We start from the raw sequence: 27194 nt of genomic DNA, 5'->3' as shown, positions 1-27194 counted from the left end.
AAAGTCAAATGCAGATTTACGAAATTTCCTTTCTGTGTTTCATAAATAGTTAATTGTTTGAACTCACTCACCAATCTGCTCAAAATACCTTCTAACTTGGTTTGACCAAGTTTAATTTTCTCTCCTTCTTCCCGTAACCCAGAACAGTGAATCATACTCAGTCAACACTAGCATGGGAATATGGAGCAATACCTCCTTATGGACCACTCCCGAGAATCTGACAACCTTGGGAAAAGACTGTTTCTGTTCAACTGCCCTATCAGGCCACCATTCCACCCTACTCCCCAGTAACCAGTACTTATTGTCTTCTTTACACCTTCCTATTAAAGAAAATTCTCCTCTGCCTATTCTATAAGGTGCTTGGAGATCTTATGATCTGAAGATTTTTCCCTACTGCAATAGTCTTTTAAAATAATATCTCTCCTTACCAAAGTCAAAAATACTTGTTTTTGACAATTTATTCATTCATCAATAAATATTTTTTGAGTGACCATTATATGCCAGGCACTAACTACACAGAGCTTACACAACTGCCTCAGTAAGCCCTGCTTTAAACGAATGTGAATAGGACTGTTTTAAATAAAATGGCTTAGGAGGGTTCCTCTGAGAAAGTGATATTATAGTTTAGTCTTATAAGAGAAAAAGGAGCCAGTTTTGAAAATTGTGGCATAGAGTGTATCAGATAGAGACAACAAAAAGAGTGAATGCTCTGGGATATAAAATACATTGTGTTCACTTTTACAACTCCATTGAATATAATTACTTAAACTCATCTCCCCCCAAATGAGTTTCATATTATTTAAATGTGATTTATAATAGTAAATGTAAAAAATCAGCAGATAAAATTTTGCAGGGATGGTAGCAATTAATGCTTGTCTGAAAATAAATCAAGCCTATGCCTTTTTGACTATGACCTTCTTCTCTGCAAAAATATTTGATTGAATAACATGGAGATTTCTCAAAGAACCAAAAACAGTAATACCATTTGATCCAGCAATCCCACTACTGGGTATCTACCTGCATTAGTCTGTTTTCACACTGCTGATAAAGACATGCCTGAGACTGGGCAATTTGCAAAATAAAGAGGTTTAATTGGACTGACAGTTCCACGTGGCTGGGGAGGCCTCAGAATCTTGGCAGTAGGCAAGGAGGAGCAAGTCACATCTTACATCAATGGCAGCAGGCAAAGAAAGAGAATTTGTGCAGGGACATTTCCTTTTATAAGACCATCAGATCTCATGAGGTTTATTCACTATTACAAGAACATCATGGGAAAGACCTGCCCCCATCATTCAATTATCTCCCACCAGGTCACTCCCACAATATGTGGAAACGATGGGAGCTACAAGGTGAGATTTGGGTAGGGACACAGAGCCAAACCATATCATTTCGCCCTGGTGTCTCCCAAATCTTGTGTCTTCACATGTCAAAACCAATCGGCCAAACCATATCATTTCACCCTGACCTCTCACAAATCTCATGTCTTCACATTTTAAAACCAATCATGCCTTCCCAGCAGTTCCTCAAAGTCTTAACTCATTTCCAAATTAACTCAAAAGTCCACAGTCCAATGTCTCATCTCAGACAAGGCAAGTCCCTTCCACCTGAGTCCGTAAAATCAAAAGCAAGTTATTTACTTCCAAGTTACAATGGGGATACAGGCATTGGGTAAATACAGTCACTCCGAATGGGAGAAATTGGCCAAAACAAAGGGGTCACAAGCCCCAGGCAAGTTCAAAATCCAGCAGGGCAGTCAAGTCATAAAGCTCCAAAATGATATCCTTTGACCCCATGTCTCACTTCTGGGTTACGCTGATGCAAGAGGTGGGTTCCCATGGTCTTGGGCAGCTCTGCCTCTTGGCTTTGCAGGGTACAGCCTCCCTCCTGGCTGGTTTCCCAGGCTTGTGTTGAGTGTCTCCAGCTTTTCCAGGCACACAATGCAAGCTGTCAGTGGATCTACCATTTTGGGGTCTGGAGGACAGTGGCCCTCTTCTCACAGTTCTACTAGTTGGTGCCACAGTAGGGACTCTGTGTGGGGGCTCCAACACCATATTTCCCTTCCACACTGCCCAAGTGAAAGTTCTGTATGAGAGCCCCACCTCTGCAGTGAACTTCTGCCTGGATGTCCTGGTGTTTCCACACATCTTCTGATGTCTAGGGGGAGGTTCCCAAATCTCAGTTCTTGACTTCTGTGCATTTGACGGTTCAACACCTCATGGAAGCAGCCAAGGCTTGGGGCTTGCACCCTCTGAAGCCATGGCATAATCTGTTCCTTGGCCTCTTTTATTCATGGCTGGAGTGGGACACATGGCACTAAGTCTTTGTACTGCACACAGCACAGGAACCCTTGGCCTGGCCCACAAAACCTTTGTTTTCTCCTTGGCTTCCAGGCATGTGATGGGAGGAGCTGCCATGAAGACCTCTGATATTCCCTGGAGACATTTTCCTGATTATCTTGGGGATTAACATCTGGCTCCTTGTTACTTGTGCAAATTTTTGCAGCCAGCTTGAATTTCTCCTCAGAAAATGGGATTTTCTTTTCTATCACATTATCAGCCTGCAAATTTTCTGAACTTTTATGCTCTGCTTCCCTTATAAAGTTGAATGCCTTTAACAGCACCCAAGTCACCTCTTGAATGCATTGCTTTTTAGAAATTTCCTCCATTAGATACCCTTTATCATCTCTCTCAGGTACAAGGTTCCACAAATCTCTATGGCAGGGGCAAAATGACGCCAGTCTCTTTGCTAAAACATAACAAGAGTCACCTTTGCTCCATCTCCCAACAAGTTCCTCATCTCTATCTGAGACAACCTCAGCCTGGACCTCACTGTCCATATTGCCATCAGGCTTTTGTTCAAAGCATTCAACAAATCTCTAGGAATTTCCAAACTTTTCCAGATTTTCTTGTCTTTTTCTGAGCCCTCCAAACTGTTCCAACCTCTGCCTGTTACCCAGTTCCAAAGCCGCTTCCACATTTTCAGGTATCTTTTCAGTAATGCCACTCTATTGGTACCAATTTACTGCATTAGTACATTTTCACACTGCTGATAAAGACATACTGGAGATTGAGCAATTTACAAAATAAAAAGGTTTTATTGGACTCACAGTTCCACACGGCTGTGGAGGCTTCAGAATCATGGCAGAAGGCAAGGAGGAACAAGTCACATCTTAAATCGATGGCAGCAGGCACAGAGACAGAGCTTGTGCAGAGAAACTCCCCCTTATAATACCACCAGATCTTGTGAGACTTATTTGCTCTTACAAGAACAGCATGGGACATACCCGCCCCCATGATTCAATTATCTCCCACCAGTCCCTCCCACAACATGTGGGAATGATGGCAGTTACAAGATGAGATTTGGGGGGAGACACAGAGCCAAACCATATCACTACCCAAAGGAAAAGAAATCTTTATATCAAAAGACACCTGCACTCATATGTTTATCATAGCACTATTCTCAATGGCAAAGATATGGAATCAAACTAAGCTTTCATTAACAGACGATTGGATAAAGAACACATGGTGGAATGGAATGGAACACACAGTGGAATACTGTTCAGCTATAGAAATAATGACATTATGTCTTGCAGCATTATGGATGGAACTGGAGGTCATTATCTTAAGTGAAACAACTCAGACACAGAAAGACAAATGCCACATTCATATTTATAATTGGAAGCTAAATAATGTGTACACATGAACATAGAATGTGGAAAAATAGTCATTGAAGACTCAGATGGGTAGGACAGTAGGAAGGTGGTAAGAGATAAAAAATTGAATGGGTACAATGTACATTATTTAGGTGATGGTTACACTAAAAGCCCAGACTTCACAGCTATGCAATATATCCAATTAAAATAGTATTTGTACCCCTTAGATTTATACAATAAAAAAAAGATTCTGAAGTGATATTGACAACTTAATATAAGAGTTCCCAAACTTTATACCGTGTCCCAAATAATATCAAAATAGGCTATATGCTTGACTAGCTATAAGAGCCGAGGGCAGACATCTGCTGTGTGCTGTATTCATATTCAGATTTTATTTTTCCTCTGAGGCTGTAAGCTTATCTCCTTAAATTATATTTGTAATGAATTGAAATTAAGATGTCAGATATTTATTTCACTATGTATTGACATTGCATTATTAATGTTTGTTGGAGAGCTATGACTTTTACTATAAACTTATATCTGGTGTTGCTAATAGGTCACTGTCACCTCCTTTCTTCTTCTCTAAGTCTCTAAAGCTAGTCAACATGCTCATAAAGAAGATGCAAAATCTGAAAGTTTGGATTCTGCTCACATATAGAGCTTTTTTATGTAAAATATGTTATATTCTTATATAATATGCTATATGTTCATTAAAAATTGGGTAATTTAAGTAATAATATATTTAATGTAAAAACGATTAATTGCCTTTTAAAATAAATTTATACCCATGCCAAGCATTAACAAAGATCAACTAGTTCATGTGAAACTTTATAAATTATGAGATGTATGATGAAAACTTAAAATGTCTTCTTTAATAAATATGTAACTAATAAATATGACATTTATTCATTTTGATGAAGTTATGTGGCTCCCAGAATGTTTTTTTCATTTCTAATCACAACAGATGATAGGCAGTGGCATGTCTATCTACTTGTCAATAGACATTAAATAAAATTGAATGATTACAATTATAAAAGAGTTTTATATACAATTATTTTTAGTAAAATAGCTTTTATAGATTTCTAGTGTCCTATTCCTCCTATACTCACTGTAAGATGATGTTTCCTCTGCTCTAGAAACATGCACAATTCTTTTCCTTTCTCCACTAGACCATTGCAAATTGGAGGTGGAAAAACATAAATGAAACCTAAATGTTTCGCTATATTTGTTCCTCAATTTAGCCTTCTAAACTTTCTCTCTTTGAACTTCAAGTTATTAGAGAATGAGACAGAGAACGTAAAATAAGAGCCCAGTAGACTTGACAGACCCACAGGGTACAACTGAAAAGTGTGCTGTTTTTATATCCTCATCTTTCCTACCAAATGAACACTTTTTCTCTGCTATTTTATTTGGTGTAGCTTCTGCCTGAAAGAGATAGTGTCTTTCTTTTCATTTAGCACACAACTGTTGGGTGCTATTAACGTTTGAAAATGTTTTCCCGGTCTAATTAGTTAAAATTTTTAATCATTATTTTAACACTTCAGTGTTTCTATAGATCTTTAACTCTATGCAGTTCCCCTTTATGTTTTTTAAATTTCTTCATAAGGATATCAATTGATCCAAGTAGGACATAAAGTCAACAAGTTAATACTATAAAAAGTTTCTTCAGATATAAAAGAAAAATGAAATTATAAATGTAATAACTATAATCAATAAAATGTTATACAATTAGTAATTTATGTGGTTAATTTGTAATACCACTTATTCTCACAGAAAACATTCCAGAAAGACAGTACAGCCTAAGTCAAAATTTTAAAACAATTTTAGAATGCTAAATATGTCATCTGTGTGTGTGTATACATGTTATATCAAGTATAAGGTTACCAATTAATGCATTTAGATACACATGCCCACATGCAGACACACACACACACACACACACACACACACACACACACACATATAATTTCTGGCCATTGTATTGAAACTCATTGAATGATTGTTAGTCTTAAATATTATCTACAATAAAGTAGGCCATATAAACACAGAAAAAAGATTAAAGATCCTCCAATTATATAACAATACATTTATTTTCTTTCTAACATAAGCCAATTTATAATAAGGATGAATTACAATGATTATGACTCCTAAGGGAAAAAAATTAAAAAGAATGTTAACCACAGTTAATGAAGGAAAGCTATGGATGGGAATACATGCAAGTTCATGCTTCTTTGTAGATATCTTCTTTTCCCATCTTTGCAAGGGTGACAAAGTAGAAATGAATTTCCTTACTCTAGCCTACTAATGCTCCCTTAAAGTTTATCATTCATTAAGTGCATGTTCAGTGGATTAAACAAAGGCTAACTTAATTTAACACAATACTTCAGTAAAAATGCTTTGATTTAATGATCATGATAATTCAAAGTTATTTATCTTATTCCAGTAAGGGTAAATTGACACCTGATTGAAAAATCAATAAAAATAAGCATACCTGTGTGCCTTTAAAGTATGTATTAAGGGAATAAATGACTAGAAAAATAGCAGACTGAAGAAACACATTCAACATGTTTATTATTATCAATTAATAAATCATGGAGTTAACTTATAATAGTATGAAGCCTGTGGGTGAAGTGGGTACAGATATCTGATTTTAATATTTTACTTTTTCCTTACAATAGAATTTATATGTGATTCTTTGCTTAACTATAATGATATACATATAATAATTTATCATTGCTTTTCATTTCAGTGACTGCTTTGTATTAAACAAAATTTTAAGAATAAAATTCAGAAGAACAATAAACAAAATATTTGCCTAAGGTGCTTAATTTAATTTGCCAATATTTATGAGACAGCCATGCTGAATTACCTTTGTTTGACACTTTCACATTCACATTTATATGTCACCAGAGTGATTCATATTTTCTTTTCCTCAAAGAACTCTACTTACCCATTTGATTGTTTTCTTCATTAATTCCAAAAGTGTTTATTGAACACTATGAAAATATAAAATTCTCAAAATTATTATTTCCTATCTTAATTTGAAGATAACTTTGTAACTTTTAATACAAAAGGCCAATCTTCCTGTCCTGCCTATCACCAGCATCTGTTCCTTCATTTCGCTAATAATATTACTGATCCATTAACTCTCCAAATATTAGTGATTGGATGATGAAATGGATATGATATATTTTTAAAATTTATGATTGTCTTATTTTACCAGAGGAACTGATATACCATTTGTGTTTCTACAGTCTCTGATTACTATTACCAATTACTTGACGGAAAATGAAAAGATCATGTACAAAGGCGAATGGAATAGAAAAGTAGAACAAATTGTTAGACAAGTATCATACGTAAGTTATATTTGGAATTGATCATAGTACAGTTCGCTCATTTAAGCCAGTGATCATAAATTGGGTGATTTTTCTAAGCTCTCTAGCTCCAAAAACCACTTTGTTGACAAGCTTTGAAATTTTTAGTTTCTGTGTTTATTGATTTTCAAAGGAATTGCCATCTAAACTGATGAATGTGTACCTGTACTAACAAAAAGATGTTCGTTGTATCTCTACACCCTCCTAGGTGAATCTGATCCCAGAAATTTGCACCAAAAACATAGGTCAAGAAAGAAAAGAAATAAATTATCTTTAAAAACAAATAAAGTTAAAAAGATAAAAAGAGGTTACCAAATACATTCGTGGATGGTTATAACAACAATAACTAGGAACTAAAAGCCACTATTACATATTCATGGCAAATTCTCCTCAATATCTTTACATTTCATGTAGGTATTTAAGAAAATTTGTATCCACATTTAGTAATTGGGTATCCTTTTTGTTAAAGTGTTTGCAGATGCACAGATGGCTGCTCATATTAAAAATCTTTTTTAAGCACATAGCTTTGAAGAATTAATATTTGAAAATCTTTTAACATCTTTGAACTAACAACCTCTGTATTTAAAACCTACTTCATGGGTCTAAAAAAATGAAAATAATTGGTGTGGTCTCATGGTTTCTTAACTTTTCAAAATCATGTGATGGTGTAGAGAACAAAAGAGACTGAAAGACAAGCACAGTGATAGAAAGCACAGAAGTGTCTGTCAAGTCACAGAGTGGGTCATTGGTCAGGAAATGTAGATAGATTTGCCATAAAGATAATTGAGAGCAAATAATCAAGAGAATGCTTCACCCATATTGATTTTACCAACATCTTATGATAAAAACTGACTCAGAAATAACGTTCATGTATAACATCAAATTAATTTGCATAGCAAAAAATACTCCAATTGCATTTTGTTAGAAATATTTTAACTTCGGTACGTCTACATAAGAATATAATTCAAAAATAAAATGATACTGATAGAAACACTTGTCCAAGCAATTTAGAATCATGAAGAGTTTGAATAATGTAGATTTACTTATATTTATTAATACTTTACTTTTGATCACACCCTGTGCAGACCTGGCTTTATGAGCAAGAGGCTTGTGCAGTTGTACAGGGCTCCATGTTCTGAAGTCTTGCTCTAGATTTAGTGCTTACCAGCAGTCATACAATACTTTCTTCATCTATTTACTCCCCTAGTCTCTTACACAATTATTTCATAATATTCCCTTTCTCTTTGAAACTCCAACTCCCTGTCATGTAATGACTATTTTTCTATTTCACTTCAAAAAATAGAACCATTTGTAACATTACTGCCACAAGCTCCCAACATCTATGTTATCTAGCTACCCTTATCTATGGCCATATACTATAATTTTTCAATTATTGCTATAAATTAATTAACAATTTCTCTAGCAAAAACCAACCCATCTATTTACATACTAGGTATCGTCTTTTAATTAATTCAGACATGGATCCAGAAATTCCTTTCTTTCTCTCTTGAATCATATTTTCACTTTTTCTTGATGTTTCCTAATGAAACATACATGTTATGATTAATCCCATGTTTAAATACAAAAACCCCAGTCATAAATTCATAACCCTCTCAAGTTATCATCCCATTTCTCTACTTTTAGGTACAGTGAATACATTTGTTGCCTATCCTGACTCTTTAATTTCTCTCCTAGTGTTTTCTGTAGAAAATACTGAAATCAGAATAACACCCTCACTCCTTATTATGGTGGCATTGTTTCTTATTAACTAGCTAAGCTAGAATTATGTTTCCCAGAACCTCCTTCCCCATGTCATCCTGGGCTAAGGTTGGTCATGAGTGAAATTTGTACAATATTTCAAAAGTACAATAAACATTTATTTTTATGCTCTGAATTTTGGTATAGGAGGTGGTGCTGTGGCACCTCCTGCACGTGGTAACCGATATTTTAACACATCTCGTTGACAGGAGATAGTAACCAGGCCTATGCTTTTTCCAGCTCAAGACAAATTTCCTCTTGCAACTGCTTTGAATCCTGGGCCAGGTGTGTGTGCAGACCTGTGATCAAAGGTGCCAGATACCCTGGAAGTCACCATGCTAACAAAATTGGAGATTGTGAGATAGAGATGAAGTTGCCAGTGTTACCACTTTGTAAGACATTCTTAACCAATCATCATGTAAGTCCATGAATAGATAGAATTAGATTGCAATTACATTATTTACCTATGTTCAATGTAAAAAGAAAATTAGCATTCTTGTATATGAAATAAAATTGTTGAAAAAATAATAATAAGATGTGCAAATGTGCGTGCATGAGTTGGTATGTGCTTGTGTGTGTAAGTATCTGTCTGTGTTTGTGTTTAGGTCCAGGGCAACATTTCTGCTTTGATAGAACTTAGGGTGAATTTGGTGAACAGATTCATGTTATTCCTTATTCTACTTCTACCATGACATTATCTAAATCTTTAGATATCTATTCTGCTTTTCTTTAACACATGGTTGAATTTTAATGAAGTGTATGTATACATGAGTATATGAGAAATAGATGTACCACTGTTAGTAATCATATCATATAATCATTGAGAAAGTAATGTGTTTGTGTGCACTTGTAAACTGACTTCAGTGATAATACTATTCATAGATAGATGATGTTTGTCATTGCTTTTCCCTCATATTGTTGTCTGATACTTTTTGCTAAAAATTACAGCTCTAAATTTCTGTGTGTTGTTTTACAGTATTACATGTTATGGAGATACCAATTTATTTTATTGTGATTCAACTAATGTATATGCTTAAATAATTTTAACATAACATTGATATGTTTTAAGAACAATCTGTACTTTAATATTTTTAAAGCTATATGGAAAATAAGAAGCTCTGGAGAGGCTAGATATGCAGATTTAGTTATAAGTTGGTCCATTATAAAATTTTTACTAAATTAATATTCAGATTGTATCAAGAGAAGACTTTAAGAGATAAAACCAATTAAATCAAATAATCTTTAAAGATAAATTATGGAGCAAAGGCGCAAGTTCAACTATAATACTATCATTTGGAATTCTTTGTCAACTTAGAGAAATTCACATATTTCACTTTCCAATTAAGTGGCATACATATAGACAAGCCTAAGGCCATAATCTCCTTAGCAGCTCATTCTATTCCAGGCAGCAAGAAAACAGACATCTACTTGTTCTCTTCCATGTCTCTTGTACAGACTGGAGTAGCTGCTACTGAAACAGCCTGTCTGTCTTGTCGTTTCTTATGTATTCATTTTAACAGTTGCAAACATAGTCTATTCTTGTAAGAATTTGCATAAAAATTTCATCTTAATAAAGCAGGTCCCAAATATTGATGTTAGTCTATATACTGATAGATTGTAGTGATTCAAAGTAATTTTATTTTTATATTTTTTATTTTGTTAAAATTTATTTAAATTGGCAGATAAAAATGCATGTATTTATCATGTGCACCATGATGTGTTGAATTACATGCACATCATATGCACATATTCACTCCAATGTAAAGTTATTTTTACATTTTTCTGCAATCTACTCCAATGATTTGTTTACAAATAGATTACAAAATTAATATGCTAAGGATTATATTCAAGCTCAACCAAGTAGGTATAATTTGGCACAATAACATCTTGGACAGCATCTTTCAAATGTTACAGTAAAAATTCAACATATATTTTAATTTCTTTTTAGTAAAATAAAGACTTTCCCGTTGAGAAAGTGAAATGAATTATATGCATTTAATATGTGTACACACACTATGCACCTAAAATAAAGTCAAGTCTGATGAAACCACAGGTAACTATAATTTTTTAAATAGACTACAGGATTTTCATAACTATCTTGAACTAATTTCAGATAATATAATAAAAACCTTTAATCCCCAGTGATGTCCAGAACTCAAAGATGAGTAACAACTAACCCAGTTGATCCTTGCTGCCAGAATTACCTATTAATTTCAGCTATTTTTGATTCTACTCATAACAATGAAATTGATTCTTCCCTTTGCATTAATCTACTTTTCCATAGGCTTAGGAGACCAACTCTGATTTACCTTCTTGTTCCAAAAACTATTATTTCTGCTTTGTTCAGCACTAACCATATCCAAGAGGGTATCTGCCAAGAAGTGAGTTTTGGCTTCTGGTCACGGATTTTCTGCATGGAGAATGGTCTAGACTTTAGGAGACAGATAGCATACTCTTAGATGCAGTTATAAATGCCTAGGGTGAATTCCTTAGACATTCACCTTATTTTTTCTAATGTAGAAACAAAATGTATGCCTAAAAAATACAGCCCACATTAGAAGAAATAATTACAATCAGGGTACATTAAAATAATTGTTTCCTCTTCACTGGAATGCAAGATGGCAACATACATAAAAATGAAAAAAGAAAAAAATTGAACTGAATTCTATGTACTGCACTGCCATAGATTATTTAAATGTGATATTTAACTTACTTCTGAAATAACAATATCAGTTACAATTAAAAGCTTTGCTTTATCGACAGGAAAAATTTATGACATCTGTCTGATATGACACAACTAATATGTCATATTATGTAATATGTCACATTACATAATAATAGTAAATATTATCAGAAAAAGTAGATATGATGCTAAGATATCACCAAGAAAAGAAATATAATACCAGTAATACATATGATGTAATATGTAATTAGCTATTTTATTCCTAATTGTAATGAAACAAATTTGACATGCCCACATAATATCTTAATCTGAGATTTATTTTTAGTGTTTTTATATGTGAACACAAGTAACTATAAGATAACCTCTGAATTATTTATTATGGTCAGTAATTCACTAAAAATATAGAGTCTCTTGAATTAAAAATTAGGATATATAGGTTTCTCAATTACTGTGAGTATGCTTCAGTATTAAACATGTATTATATTTTGTGTAGGTATCAACTTTTAATTCAGAAAAATTCAAGGATTTTATCCAATGAGCTATGATATATGCACAGGTATCTTTTGCCTGCACCGAATCATTCAAGGAGAAAAGAGCAGGAACAATTTGTACAAGTTGTGCCTGCACAGAGATGTCCAGCCAAAGGGGTTAGTAGCTTGTGAAATTATGTGGTGCCACATCCGCAAAGAAAGGACCACTTTTTTCTTTTTTTAATCATTTACAAAAGATCACGTCTTCTGAGAAAGAAACGTGCCTATCAGCCTAGAACATTCAAAAGATTTAAATGTTGTTTCGGATTTTTTTCCTTCTAAATTTAATGAGGCAACATAAGGCCTGAAAACAAATTCAATGAAAAATAGTATTTTGGCTGAGTTTTTTGTGTGAACACTGGAGAATTGAGTATTTAAAAACTTTAAAAATTTTTTTGCAAGTCATTGTTGTGTACGCAAGGAATTACTGCTGCACTTATCTTGTATCAGGCCCCCTAAGTATGCCTTTTACTAAATAACTAAAAATAGGTGGTAAAATGTATGATAAAATGTATTTTTAACTAAAACACGAAGAAAATAAGAAAGCAAGAAAACCCCAGAGTCTAATATGAATAAATGTATTAGTGCAGAGAGGCAAACAAAATGTAAACCCATGTTGACCCTGGAGGTATGCACCAGCCCTGGTCCTCCTGAGATTCCATTTTGACCAACAAAATGCAGGGGTAAAGGACAGTACCTACTGCTTGGGCAATTTAAAGAAATCTCCTATGTAAATCTGGGACCAAATGAACTATAGAATGACCTGGATGGGAAGAACCTGTGAGTTTCAATTTTGTTGCTTGATCATAGGGAAAAAAAATCTGAAAATCATAATCACATGCCAGTCCTCAAGCATTTTTGAAGTCTACATTGACACTTTCAATGTGATTTAAATAACTTCAAGCTGAAATTTTACAGAGTTTCAGTAATCTACAGTACGTGGCTGAAACAAATGAGACTCTCTCTAATGGTATGCACCTTCAACTCAGGTAATATTTCAAGCAAAATGAATTGCAAGACAAAATTAAAAAGAAGAATTCACAGGGAAGCAAGACAAGAGAGAGTGCAAACATAGCCCATATATTTTTAGTGTTAAAATAACCAGAATCCAAATATCACGCGATATCAGAATATTGTATGTTTAATATATTTAAATATATTTAAAGAAATAAAAATAAGTGAAAAATAAACAGGTATTAAAACTTAGCTAGAGGTCTCAAAACAGAATTAAATAGAACTTCCAGAAATATAGTATTGAAATTAAAGATGCATATCATGGGTAGAACATTATATTTGACATCAAGGAATAAAATAATAATGGACTAGTAAGTAGAATTGACAAAATTATTCAGAATGCAAGGGAGATAAATAAAGAAAAGGGATTTTTATGAGACACATAGGCTAGAAGATCTATGATATACCTGGGTAGATTTTTAAAAATCACTAAGCATTTCTTCAAACTGGTGATAAACCTTAATCTTCATACTCAGGAAAGCCAATGACATTGAGTCAGAAAAATTAGAAGACATTCACACTTCAAATAACATTGCAGGCCAAAGATTATAAAAGCACCTGAGGGAGCAAAGAAAAGTTTTTCTATGGAGAAATGATGATTTTATTGAGAGGTATTTTACCATAAAAATAGAGGCTATTAGACAATGGAAAAATGTTTTCAATTTTCAAGGAAAGTAACTGTCAATCACAAATCATATGCCATGCTCAACTATCTGTTAAAAGCAGTGATAAAATAAAAACATTTTCAAAAACAATTTCTTTTTAATCAAAAGGCCTCTACTAAAAGAAATTCTAAAAGTTGTGATTTAGGTAGGAAGGCTTTGAGCCCAGAAAGAAGGTCTGCAAGGCAAGAAATAATGAAAAAAAGCAAGATGAAAAATATTTAGAAATTCTATCACTGACTAAATATAAAATAACAACAATAACAATACTAAGAAGGAGGTTTAAAATAGTAAGATTTACCAAAAAAAAAAAAAAAAATGCTTGACCTAATATTATCTACATTTGAAATACTGTGTGCAGAGCTAAATAATTTTATGTTACTTTACTGTTTGGGAAGAAGGAATAAATTTCAATAATTAATTCTTAAACTGAGTATACATTAAATATTTTTTAAAATGTAATAAAAAATAGAAAACATAGATATAAATGCAAACGTTCAGGGGAAGAAACAGACGAGAAAAACCTATGAAAACTCAGGAAAAGACTAATTTTATCCATAGTGATAGAAATCATTATCAGCATTTGCTAAGATGTTCTGGGAAGGAAGAATAGACAGAGAAGGAGCATAGAGATTTTGTTGCGGGGCAGGGGTGGGGGTGATGTAAATAGTCTCCTTCTATTTTGAACATGGCAATTGTTACATGGGTGTAAACATTTGTGAAAATTCAGAACTGTACACTTAAATGGAGCAAATTATTGTTCATAAATTAAATTTTGATATGATTATTTTTGTAGTGAAAAAGTCCACTAAGTAAGCTGAGAAGCTAAGTGAACGATGCTAATTGCATATATTAGTTGAAAAAAAAAACAGTTTTTGGAATTTATCAGAAGAGAAAATTAAAAGGCTAATAGACACTTTTCCATCCTTCCTGCATATCTCTTTCAAGAAAGCATAGCTGCAGTAAACAGCTAAAATAAGTGTTCAGAGGTACTGGGTCCCGAAAATAAATATCTCTTTCCTACCACTACTTCCAGGACAATATGATAGTTCAGCCTCAGCTTCTTTTGTGCAGGGATTTCATTTCCACCACAGCGGCTCCTTCAGATTCAATCCCAAATGACCCCATGATGCCAGCCTCCAGGTTGTGCAACTGCCCTGTAATAGATAAAACTGAATCATTAATTCATTAGTTCATTATTTTTATTCATGTAGCTATTTTTCAATGACGGTGCTCTATTCTGTCTCAAAAAATATTTTCTCCCACAGTTTTTTAGCTTTCTCTTGCATGTGTCAGACACCAGTCAACAGTATTCCTTTATTGGGTAACACATATGAAGCTCTCCAAGCATGAAGCTGATAGTCCTTAAACTTGATGTGGAGTTAATGTCTAGGAGAGCTCATCCCTTACCCACTTTGAAGGAAAGAGTTAAGACTCCCAGCATGTATTCATTCACACAAAAAATCTCCATAAGTCTCTCTCTCTTTCACAGTTCTGAGAGGAGATTGGAGAGTCCTTCACATGGTTCAAGGGCATGTTCTTGGTTGATTTTGCTTAAAGTGCTCACTCCTATACTCACTTTTTAACTATCATGTTGCTATCATAATTGAAAGTGAGGCAGGTAGATTCATAAGGATAAAATTGAGTCCGTTCCATAAACCAGTAAGTCAAGAACAAGTTTCTTCCTTATGTACATGGTCATCTTGCATCATAAGAGAAAGAGCAAATAATGGAGCTAGTGGATTGGGAAAAGTTTCATATAGAAGGATGTATTGCAAATATACCTTGGAAGAAAGCAGTTTTCCAAGAAGAAGTGGAATATTCTAGAGTGCAAAAGAAATGATACAAACAGCATGGCATCATTCTCAGAAGAACAAATAACCATAGATAGCTGGAGTGTAATTTTGTGTGGAAATTCAAAAATTGTAAGAAAAAGTAAAATGGGATATGTTTTTTGCTGTTCTAGAAACTTTAGATTATGTCATATAAAAATAGAGGTTCATAGACAACCCATCATCAGTGACAGGACATTGGCTGTCATTCTGTAATTACTCATATGAGATATATTGTGATGATGATTACTACTAAAACTTTTAAATAACTGCATTGCAACTTTGAATGTGTATTTTGAAACATGATGACAGCAGTATGAAATATGAATTGAAGAACCACAGGCAGAGTTGTCAGTTAGAAAAATCATTTCAATGGATTATATGAAAAGGGCAATGTCCAAAAATAAAGAGAATAGATGGAGTAAATGACCTGACCACTAGTATACGGGGAGATTTGGAACACAAGGATGACACGTGTCCTTTGTGGTGAATTTGCTGAGAGGTGGAGCCCATGGGCATCTTCTATTTTCTTTACCTTGTGAAAGAACAACAGTGTGAAAAGACAAGAACAGTGACTTAAGAGAGGGAAAATATCACACCCAGTTTTATGTACAGAGAAACTTTGTGTGGCACAAATCCAGATGTTTTCTGTGGATCAAGAAGAAATTACAAATGGCGGAAGTGTACATGGGTAGCTTGTCAGCCCTGACAAGTGCCCTCCCCTGAAACCAAAGTGACCACCCCCACTTCAGCAGATGACACTTATGGTATGGATCTGATTTGGAAAGAAGAGGCAAGACATCATTTTCATTCATAGGATCATATGTGGAAGGAGGACACTTGCGAATATGCAGAGCCCACAGAACAACTTAACTCACTGCCCCCCAAAATTATGCTGATACCTGTACATGTGAGGATAACACCTATGAGTTAGACAAGCAATGGGCCCAGTAGTTTTGCAGGTTTTCCGTAGAAAGAAAAATATGATAATCTGCTCACGCTCCACCATAGTCGGCCAGAAAGTGATTATTATTAAACTGTTCTCTCAGGGAGGTTATCAGCAGAACATGGAGGCCAGGAAGGGAACAAATATTCACAAGGAGAGTGGAATTGGAGAGAGCTTTGAAAAGAGTGGCTAATTTGCTGAATCCTGATTTGGAATATACATTTTCCAAATGCATATATTTCTACATGGATAAATGTATGCATATATCTGTAAGTATATACTTACATATATCCCATATACACACATTTACAAATGTGTATATGTGTGTGTTTGTGTGTGTGTGTGCCTATAACCTAAAAGGAGGTCTTGTAGAAGAGTATATACAGTAAGTCCTACTTAATGTCATCCATAGGTTCCTAGACACTGCAACTTTAAGAACAATGATGTATAACAAAACAAATATTACTATAAGCTAATTTATATAAAGAGGAGTTAATTTCCTACAGTATATTTCTGGTTACAATAACATCACCAAACTTCTAAATAAAGATCAAAACACTTCTAATATTAACCATTGAAATAAATGTGAGCTATACATAAATTTAAGATTAATAAAAACAAGTACGATAATTATTCACCCGATTATTCCATTTCAGGGTTGCAATTGGCCATAGTCTATCTAGGCAGCTCAGGACAGTAGATGTGCATCAGCCCTGGACAGGACACCATTCCATCTCAGGGGACACACATGTGGACACACACACGTGGAGGACACACACACGTGGACACACACACACACACTCTCTCTCATCCTGAGACACTGTGGAAACACCAATTAACCTAACATGCACATCTTAGGGATGTGAGAGGAAATCAGAATACCTGGATAAAATACAGGAGGACATGGAGAGAATGTGCAAATTCCACATAGACAATGGCCCTGGCTGGAAAGTGATTTTTTTTCCTTTTCATCAAATCATAATGAAAGAAAATGACATTATTTGAGGACCTGCTGCACATATAAGCAAGCACTCACATGTGTGTCTGACATAAGATGTATAGAGTGGGTCTTCATTATTCATGATCTGAATTTGCAAATTTGCCTACTGGCTAAAATTTGTTTTCCCAAGTGAATACTGGCTGAAATTTTGTGATCAATTCACAGATACTCAAGTAGTAATAAATTTGAGTTGTGTAATGTGCACATACCTAGCCAACGTCGAATAAAGGCCAGGTTCTGCTTCTTGTTTCAGTAGTCATACAGAAATGATCTTAGCATGTGGGTAGTAGGGGTAGTGTAGTGTGGTGTAAGCAGCTCTGGTTCTGGAGAGACTTGGACAGGGTTTGACCCTAATTTTCTCTTTTGTAAACTAAAGAAAATAGAATCTACCAGCGTGAGCTGTTTGTAGAATGTAAGAGTATAATCTATGTAGGACAGGGAATGAGATGGTAAAATGTTTGATTTTAACTATGAGAAAAATAAAATGTTACAATTCTATACACATCTGATGCAAGATTAAGATATTAATACCAGACATATGAGGCTGTTGATTACTTTTTAACAACATTTTCCATAGGATTTATTGTGGTCTTCATAGGCAGAGAATGTACATAAATTAAGAAACTATTTTCAGTGAGCATGGACTATCCCTTCCAGATGTTTGTTGATGAAGGGGAGACCTTAGGTAAATATATAAAGAAAAAGAAGGATTCAGAAATAAAATAAGTACATTAAAATTCTGTATAAAATACAGCAACTTGGGGGAAATTGGGAATTAAACATTCAGGAAGGTGACCCAGGGCATGATGGAGGTATTAAGAGAAGCCACACTTAAGTGATTTTATTTTCCATATGCATTATGAAGTAAACTATCTATTGGAATGTAGGCAATTAATTTAGACAGAACGAAGATAAGGCATTTCACAGCAACCACTTCACTGAAAGAAGACTAAGTTGAGGTAAATAATACCATTGTTGAGCACTGTTGAAGTTCCCATGAGTTTGGAATTTGAAACGACGACTATTCTTTGGCACTAGTCAGACCAGTTATGTAATTTTTTCCAACATGTTTCAGGGGCTTGAGGGTAAGAATGGAGAAAGCAGATGTTTAGATTCACCGTGTGAAGAGTTTTAACAAGACATGCTGTGGAAGGATGATAAAGCTAAAGGAATTAAGGTTGGGGTTGACAGTACATTTGAAGCAATTTGTCAAGAAGTTCAGGCTACAGAGAAAACAAAGTGAAGTTAGAAATCTCTAGAACTAAGTAAGAATTGATGAGGGAAACTCAGGTTTCATAAGAGAATAGTAGCTTTAGAGATGGTGATCAGGTGATCAGTCATCAAAATATTGACTCTAATCATGGGAACTAGAAAAATCCAGTAAAAACAGTTTTTAAATATATTTTTGCTAAAGTGAAGCTTATAGGTGGAGTAAAGCAAAAAGGAAAAATAGACGTTTTTGGCCAATCATATTAGGTTACAGTTGTCAGTAGTTACCAGAAATTAGTGTTGACGCTAAAGTAGCTGGTAGCTGTGCTTTCAGTGGATGTGAGGAGAGAATGGGAACCAGTATGTTAGGTACTTTGTTCTATTTATACTTCCCTTACTTTTTATGAAGATTTGACTTCGTCTCTGAACTTTTTAAAAAATTTAACATATTTACCAGGTATGGTGTAGCATAATACTAAGAATCACAAACCTCAGGAGGTAAAACATCATCATTTCTATATTTTATAGAAGGTAATTTATGGACTCTGAGCATTGTTTTAATTTTTTTCCAGTAATTTCTTATATATTCAGTCTTTTGTAATAAGTGTTTTTAGTAAAGTTCATATTTATTTAGCTATATTCAAACTTCTTCTCTCAGCTTGCTACTCCTCATGTGTATCAATGCCTAAGAATGATCCATTTTTGTCCTACACTTATAGCAACTATAGTCTACAACAGTCTGTTCTATCCTCCTGAGTCATATCTGACTTGGGCCCACAGGCGCGTATCTAATTTAGGCCCAGAGGACCAAATCTTCTTTTATCTGTGAAGTTGATGGGCATGAGTAGTTTTGAGAAGACACTGGGATACTTCCTTTTTCACATCTGAGTTTTATTACTCATCTCGATGGTGTTATTTCACCCCATCAAATACCCCTTGAAATTCATACGTAAGTACACCCTGGGTCCAGAGGAATCCTCTCTGATATGGTTTGCTTCTGTGTCCCCACCCAAATCTCATGTTGAATTATAATCCCTAGTGTTGGAGGAGGGGCCTGGTGGGAGTTAACTGGACTTCCCCCTTGCTGATCTCATGATAGAGTTCACACGATCTGATTTTTGAAAGCATGTATCACCTCCCCCTTCACTCACTCTCTCTCCTATGGCCATGTGCTTGCTTTGCCTTCAATTTGCACCATGACTGTAAGTTTCCTGAGGCTTCCCAGCCATGTTTCCTGTACAGCCTGTGGAACTGTACAGCCTGTGGAAATGTGAGTCAATTAAACTTCTTTCTTCATAAATTACTCTGTCTCAGGTACTTCTTTACAGCAGTGTGAGAATGGACTAATACACCCTCCATGAAAAACTGGGTTTTACTGAGCATAGAGACTTAGTCTTTGATCAGTTCTTCCTACCTCATGACCTTTAATAGCCTGCTATATATGTCTGTGAAACAGCTATTCTCCACTCTGCACTTGAGAAATAAATGATAGATTCTTACTTGGAGAAATACCACAATATCTGGCCATTATTTTCAAACATTTCTTAATAGGTCAAACTATGTTGTAACTCTTATAATCTGTGAACTTGGACAAGTTATTCAGCTTCTCTCTCCCTCAGTTTCTGCATCCATAGATTATGGATAACAATACTTAATCCCTAGGGCATTTTAAGTATTAAAAATATATGTATTATACTTTAAACTGTGTCTCTCACAAGAAAAATGTTATATACATAACTATTATTAGTATCAATATCATCATTATATAAATAAATCTTAAATGAAAATATGCAAATAATCAATAATGACTATGGGTGAAATGTTAATTGAGGTCAGAAGCCTGGCACAGTGGAATCAAAAAACCTGATAAAAATACATTTGAGTAGAAGATGATCAAAGTAGTTTCCAACGAACTTTTTTAATACTCCCATCCAGGGATTAGTGTGTCATTTTACATTCAGAACACATTTGTTTCTTGTAGCATACCTCTAGGAGCAGTTCATCAGCCAAATCTCCAGAATTGAAAACACCATTTTGCTTCACCATCAGTCCTGCTAAATATTCCTAAACACTCATCATTAATAAAATAGTCAAACCACAGTAACTGTGTTTCTGTTGCTGGATTTTCCCCTAAACATACTGATTAATTTTTATAACTACTGTAGGAGTCTTTCATGGCATAGCCCTCTAAATCCATAAATGTAATTTGAATACTACTCCAAAGATTTAATCATCTATTATATATAAAATACCACAAATAATTCATTAAATAAGCCTTTATTGAGAGACTGTCTTAAGACATGCTGTATACTAGAGCCTGTGTTTTAAAATATCAATATTGTATAACTTCTACCTTGAATGTTGATAAAATTGAAAGAACATTTCTACACCTATCAAAAAATGCTAGACAACCTGCAAATTTACAAGTCCTCTTGAATGCATCAGGGAAGTAGATCACTGGTAAACCAACTGACCAAAATTTAATGAAAGACAGTACTTCCATGAAAGCATCAGGTATAAGTAGTTACTTCTGCAGAGAAGACATGTCTGGGTAGTGAGAAAATATATGATTTAGCTAGAATTTTAACGATTTGAAAAAGGAAAAGTGTGGACAAGTGGGAGAATACAAATCCCTGGGGGATGCAGATACAAATTGGAAATTGTACATTTTGGAGCCTCACCAAAAAAAAAAAAAAGCTGGGGGGGAAGGTGATAGCACTAATAAATCAACACTCTTGTGTGGGCCTTAGGGAGGGAATAGCAGCGGCTGCTTGAGCCCCACATAAACATTTCTATCATGCATAATAGAAAAAAGCCTTAAAATGCTAGAAAGGGGCAAGAAACTCCTTTGCCCTTATGACATTGGTGAAAACTCATTGCAGTTCAAGGAAAAAGAAGAGAGGAGGAATTGAAAAGAGCTATGTATTCATAGGAGAGGGGCAGAGATATATCCTGAAACCAGATACACAGGTGGAAAAGTAAAAGAATCACAAAGAAGGCACCACAATCCAGGGCCAGGGATACAGTGCCTATCTGAGACTTATAGTGAGTAAGAACAATAAAGAATAAGTCTCTTGTACCCTCTGCATCAAAGCAAGAGCAATCATCAAGTGTCAAGGAACTACAATGTGCTTTTGGAAGATGGAAAAGATTTAAGGTGCAACCTAATACTCGAAAAAGAATAACAAGTTAAAGTAAAAACAAGTAGACAGAAAGATCTACTAAAGAAATTCTTAACATTCTTGAAAACTAAGTAAAGACATTTTTAAAAACTAATCTCTGGACCGGGTGTGGTGGCTCACAACTGTAATCTCAGCACTTCAGGAGACCAACGCAGGTGGATTACTTGAGGCCAGGAATTGCAGACCAGCCTGGTGACATGGCAAAACCCCATCTCTACTACAAATACAAAAATTAGATGGGCATGGTGGCCTGCACCTGTAATCCCAGCTAGTTGAGAAGGAGAGACATGAGAATCACTTGAGCCTGGGAGGTGGAGGTTGCAGTTAGCCAAGTTCATGTCACTGTACTCCAGCCTGGGCAACAGAGTGAGACTCTGCCTCAAAAAAACAAATACAAATAAATAACAACAAAAAAACCAATCTCTGGTTTTCTGAAAAAAAAAAAAAAAAAAAATTGAAGTTTTAGCATAATTGACAAAGAAAATTTTACAGAGATAAGACACAAAATACACATAATAAAAATGAAAGAGGTGACATCACAGAACATGCATATATGAAAAGAATATTAATTTAAAAATTAAAACAACTCTATATTCATAGATTCAACAACTTCTCTAAAATGGGCAAATACCATAAAATGTACAAACTACTCCAGAAGAATTAAATGACCTAAATATTTTATATCTTTTAAGATTTAAATTTGTAACTAACAATTTTCTAACAAAGAAAACTCTTTACCCAGGTGGCTATCCAGATTAGTTATACCAATTATTTGAGGAAGACATAATACCAATTTAACATAGATTTTTCCTGGAATGTGGAATAGGAAAGAATATTTACACGTTTATTTTATGGTGCTGGACTTATACTGATAGCCAAGCCAAACAAAGGGGTAGGAAAATAAAACTATCAAGCAGTAAACCTCATGATATAGGTGAAAAAATCCAAAAAATAAAAATAAAAAAAACTAGTAAAGCAAATCCACTAATATTTGCTTTTAATATTAAAAATAATAGTATATTGTGTGCTAATGTGTTTTATCTGGGGAATGCAAAACTGATTCAACAATAGAAAATCAATGAAAGTAACCATGTTAATAGAGCACATGAGAAATACTACGCTAACATTTTATTACATGCAGAAGAAAAAAATTGACAAAAAAGTCAACATCATTCATGTTAAAAGCTCTCAGTACACTGGCAATAGAATGCCCACTCCTACATATTGCTAATGAGTAGAGAGTAAATATCATACTTCATCATGAAAGAAAATGTTTTCCTTCTGATGGTTGTCCACGTCTGAGCACAGACCTGACAATTTGTCACCTCTCTCCCAGCAGGCCAAAATCCAGAGAAAACATTCTTTTTGAGTTGCACAGCTAAATTCTCGGGAAACAAACAACACGGTTTAGACAGCGCAACACAAAATTATAGCACAAGAGACAGTGACAAATGGATACATAATGGCTATCTGCAAGAAGAGTCACAGTATACAAAAAAACTAGTTCTAACCAAAATTTTTCTCCTTTAAATCTAAATTTTAGAAAATACTCTTTGGAAAAAAATAGGAGTGGCTTTTATTGCCTTTGCTCAGGACCCTGAGCAGAGATTCAGGGGTCTGACTGGTAAAAGGTTTACCTTTGCCAGCTTGGTCATAGTATCCAACATCTCAGCAGGAGTCTTCAGGGTAAGCTAAGAGTCTAAACTATCCCCTCCTCCTTGCCAAAATAGGACAGGAAAATTTTACTCCTACAACTTGGGTCTAGTGTTTGGGGGCCTACAAATGAAATTACAATATACAGATTAACAGAAAAAAAAACAGGTTTTTAATATCTATCTATGAATAAATTTCAATAGCTTTGGGGATATGAGTGTTTTTTGGTTACATGAATGAATTGTATAGTGGTGAAGTCAGATTTTACTGCTCTTGTCACCTATGTGGTACACATTGTACCCAATATGTAGTACTGATATAGGAGTTAAAAAGAAATTATGTAGGCAGATAGTGAGGGTAAAGAAGTCCTCTGCAGGGTTTTCCTTTTAATGAAAAGCAGCCCCCAAATCATTTCCTTTTCTAACAGAGAGCAACCTGTAAAATCGAACTGAAAACATACACAAGAAAGCTGGAAGCTTGCGTGGGCGAATGCTGGCAGCTGCACTGACAGGAAAAGGCTACCTGGGACTAGGCAGGTTCAGAATGGTGGCTCCATCTTCCCTGCTCTTTGTCAGCCACGTGTACAGTAAGAAGCAGACAACATGGCCACCAAGTGGAAAGCCCATTTGCATAATAAGATTAGGGTGGGGTGGCCAGCCTTCCCCGTGTACTATGTAAATGTCACATCTGACCAACAAATCTGTGGGCCCTATGTAAATCAGACATCGCCCCCTCAAGCCTGCCTGTGAAATTTGGTGCAGTCTGCCACAGGCTGGCTTTTCCCTTTCGGACACGGCTCTCTCTAGCAGAGAGAGAGCTGCTTTCCTTTCTCTTTCTTTTGCCTATTAGTGCCCAAGCTCCTATACTCACTCCTCCTGTGTGTCTGTGTCATTAATCCTCTTGGCGCGAGAGGACAAACCCTGGGTGTTCACCACAGACAATGACCCGCTTCGGTATTTTATCCTTCCTCCCCACCCACCCCCGTCTGAATATCCTAAGTCCATTTTACCACTCTGCATGGCTTTGCATACCTGTAACTTAGCTTCCATTTATACATGAGAACATTCTCTATTTGGTTGTCCATTCCTGAGTTATTTCACTTAAAGTAATGGCCTCCAGCTTCATCCAAGTTGTTACGAAAGAATTATTTCATTCTTTTTAATGGCTCAGTAGTATTCCATGCTGTATATTTCCCACACTTTCTTAATTTACTCATCAGTTAATGGACACTTGAGTTGGTTTCATTATGTTTGCAACTGTGAATTGTGCTGCAATAAACACATGCATACAAGTGTCTTTTTGATATACTGACTTCTTTTCCTTTGGGAAGATACCCAGTAGTAGGATTGCTGGATCAACAGTTGATCTACTTATAGTTCTGTAAGAAATCTCCATACCATTTCCCATAAAGATTGTATTAATTTACATTCCCATCAGCCATGTATAAGCATTCCCTTTTTACTACATCCATTTCATCTATTGTTTTTTGACTTTTTAATAATGGACCTCCTTGCAGGAGTAAGGTGATATCTCATTGTGGTTTTAATTTGCATTTCCCTGATAATTTGTGATGTTGAGCATTTTTTCAAATGTTTTTTGGCCATTTGTATATCTTCTTTTGAGGAATGTCTGCTCATGTCATTTGCCCACTTTTCAATGGGATTATTATTATTTTTTTTCTTGCTGATTTGTTTGAGTTCCTTGTAGATTCTGGATATTAGTCCTTTGTCAGATGCACAGTTTGCAAATATTTTCTACAATTCTGTGGGTTATCTGTTTACTCTGATGACTATTTCTTTTGCTATGTAAAAGCTTTTTAGTTTAATTAGGTCCAATTTATTTATTGTTGTTTTAATTATGTTTGCCTTTGGGGTCTTAGTCATAAATTCTTTGCCACAGCCAATGTCCAGAAGAGTTTTTCCTAGGTTTTCTACTAGAATTTTTATGTTTTCAGGTCTTAGATGTAAGTCTTTTATCCATCATGAGTTAAATTTTGTATAAGGTGAGAGATAGGTGTCTAGTTTCATTCTTCTACAATTGGCTTGCCAGTTTTCCCAGCACCATTTATTGAATAGAGTATCCTTTCCCCAATTTATGTTTTTTCATGTTTTGTCAAATATCAGTTGGTTGTAAGTATTTGGCTTTATTTCTGGGTTCTGTCTTCTGTTACATTGATCTATGTACCTACTTTTATACCAATACCATGCTGTTTTGGTAATATGAAGTCCAGTAATATGATGCCTTCAGATTTGTTTCTTGTGCATAGGATTACTTTACCTATTTAGGCTCTTTTTTGGTTCCATATGAATTTTAGAATTGGTTTCCATAGTTCTATAAAAATATATGTTAGTATTTTTATCAGAATTGCATTGATTCATTGTAGATTGCTTTGGGCAGTATGGTCATTTTTTAAGATATTGATTCTTCCAATCCATGAGCATGGAATGTATTTCTATTTGTTTGTGTCATCTATGATTTCATTCAGCAGTGTTTTGTAGCTCTCCTTACAGAGATCTTTCACCTTCTTTGGTAAGTATATTTCTAGGGTTTTCTTTTTTAATGCAGTTATTGTAAAAGGGGTTGAATTCTTGACTTTTTTCTCAGCTTGGTCATTGTTGGTATCTACCAGTGCTACTGATTTATGCACATTGATTATGTAATCTGAGACTTTACTGAATGCATCTATGAAGTCTAGAATCTGTAAAGAGGAGTCATTGGGGTTTTCTAGGTATATGATGTTATCATCAGCAGATAGTTTGACATCTTTTCCAAGTTGGATGCCCTTTATTTTCTTGCCTGATTGTCCCAGCTAGGAGGACTTCCAGTACATGCTGAATAGAACTGGTGAAAGTGGGCATCCTTGTCTTGTTCCAGTTCTCAGGGGGAATGTTTCAACTTTTCCCCATTTAGTATGATGTTGGCTGTGAGTTTGTTATATATGGCTTTTTAAAAAAAAATTTTGAAGTATGTTTCTTCTATGCCTAGTTTGTTCAGAGTTTTTACCATAAAAGGAAACTGGATTTTGTCAAGAGCTTTTTCTACATCTAGTGAGACAATCATATCATTTTAGTTTTTAATTCTGTGTATGTGATGTATCACATTTATTTACTTGCTTATGTTAAACCATGAGGTTTACTCATGTGTGCACTGGCTTATAGGCAGAAACAGTGTTGTGTAAAGTGGTAAAAACACACACACACAGAAATAACAGGCTTGTGATATTCTAAGGTTTGCAAAATAAGTAGGAGAGTTCAGGGTTTCACTGGGGAAATTTGAAAAGTTATCTTGGTTTGTTTGATGCTAACAGACAGCTGAATTTGTACTTCCCCATGCTAAGGGTCCATCTTTTCCAAATCAGAAAACTCTCTGAGAGGAGGGCCAATACAGCTGTATTTTTTAGAGGTTCTGTTTAAATTTACATACTCTTTTTTTTTTTCCATGTGCTGCTGTTTGTTCAGATATTTTCATTTTGAAGTAATTTTCGTAGCACTTTGGTGGGCTGATAATCCCTTCAAAGATGAGGGTGTTTACTTTCGCCACTCATATTTTACATCTTACTGGAGATAAAGCCAGGGTAATAAGATAAGAAATAGAAATAAAAGTATATACATTGTACAGAAAAAAATAAAATTGCCTCTTCTTCCACTTTTCATAAATGTCTACATAAAAACACAAAAAGAAGTTACAAAAATCATATAG

At 34.8% G+C, this 27194-nt stretch overlaps 1 long non-coding RNA gene across 1 annotated transcript in view; it reads right to left on the bottom strand.

Annotated features, from left to right (window-relative positions):
- Positions 1-13123: 13123 nt before the first annotated feature.
- LOC107968064 (uncharacterized) overlaps positions 13124-27194 on the bottom strand; it is a 103868-nt gene continuing 89797 nt past the window's right edge. The window contains exon 6 of the long non-coding RNA XR_001708944.3: positions 13124-14830. This is a non-coding gene — a long non-coding RNA (uncharacterized LOC107968064). The remainder of the gene's footprint in view (positions 14831-27194) is intronic.

The sequence above is a fragment of the Pan troglodytes genome, chromosome 14 (assembly GCF_028858775.2).
Source record: "Pan troglodytes isolate AG18354 chromosome 14, NHGRI_mPanTro3-v2.0_pri, whole genome shotgun sequence".
Taxonomy (NCBI): Eukaryota; Metazoa; Chordata; class Mammalia; order Primates; family Hominidae; genus Pan; species Pan troglodytes.
Note: the sequence above shows the minus strand (reverse complement) of the source record. Positions and strands in the feature narration are given on the sequence as shown.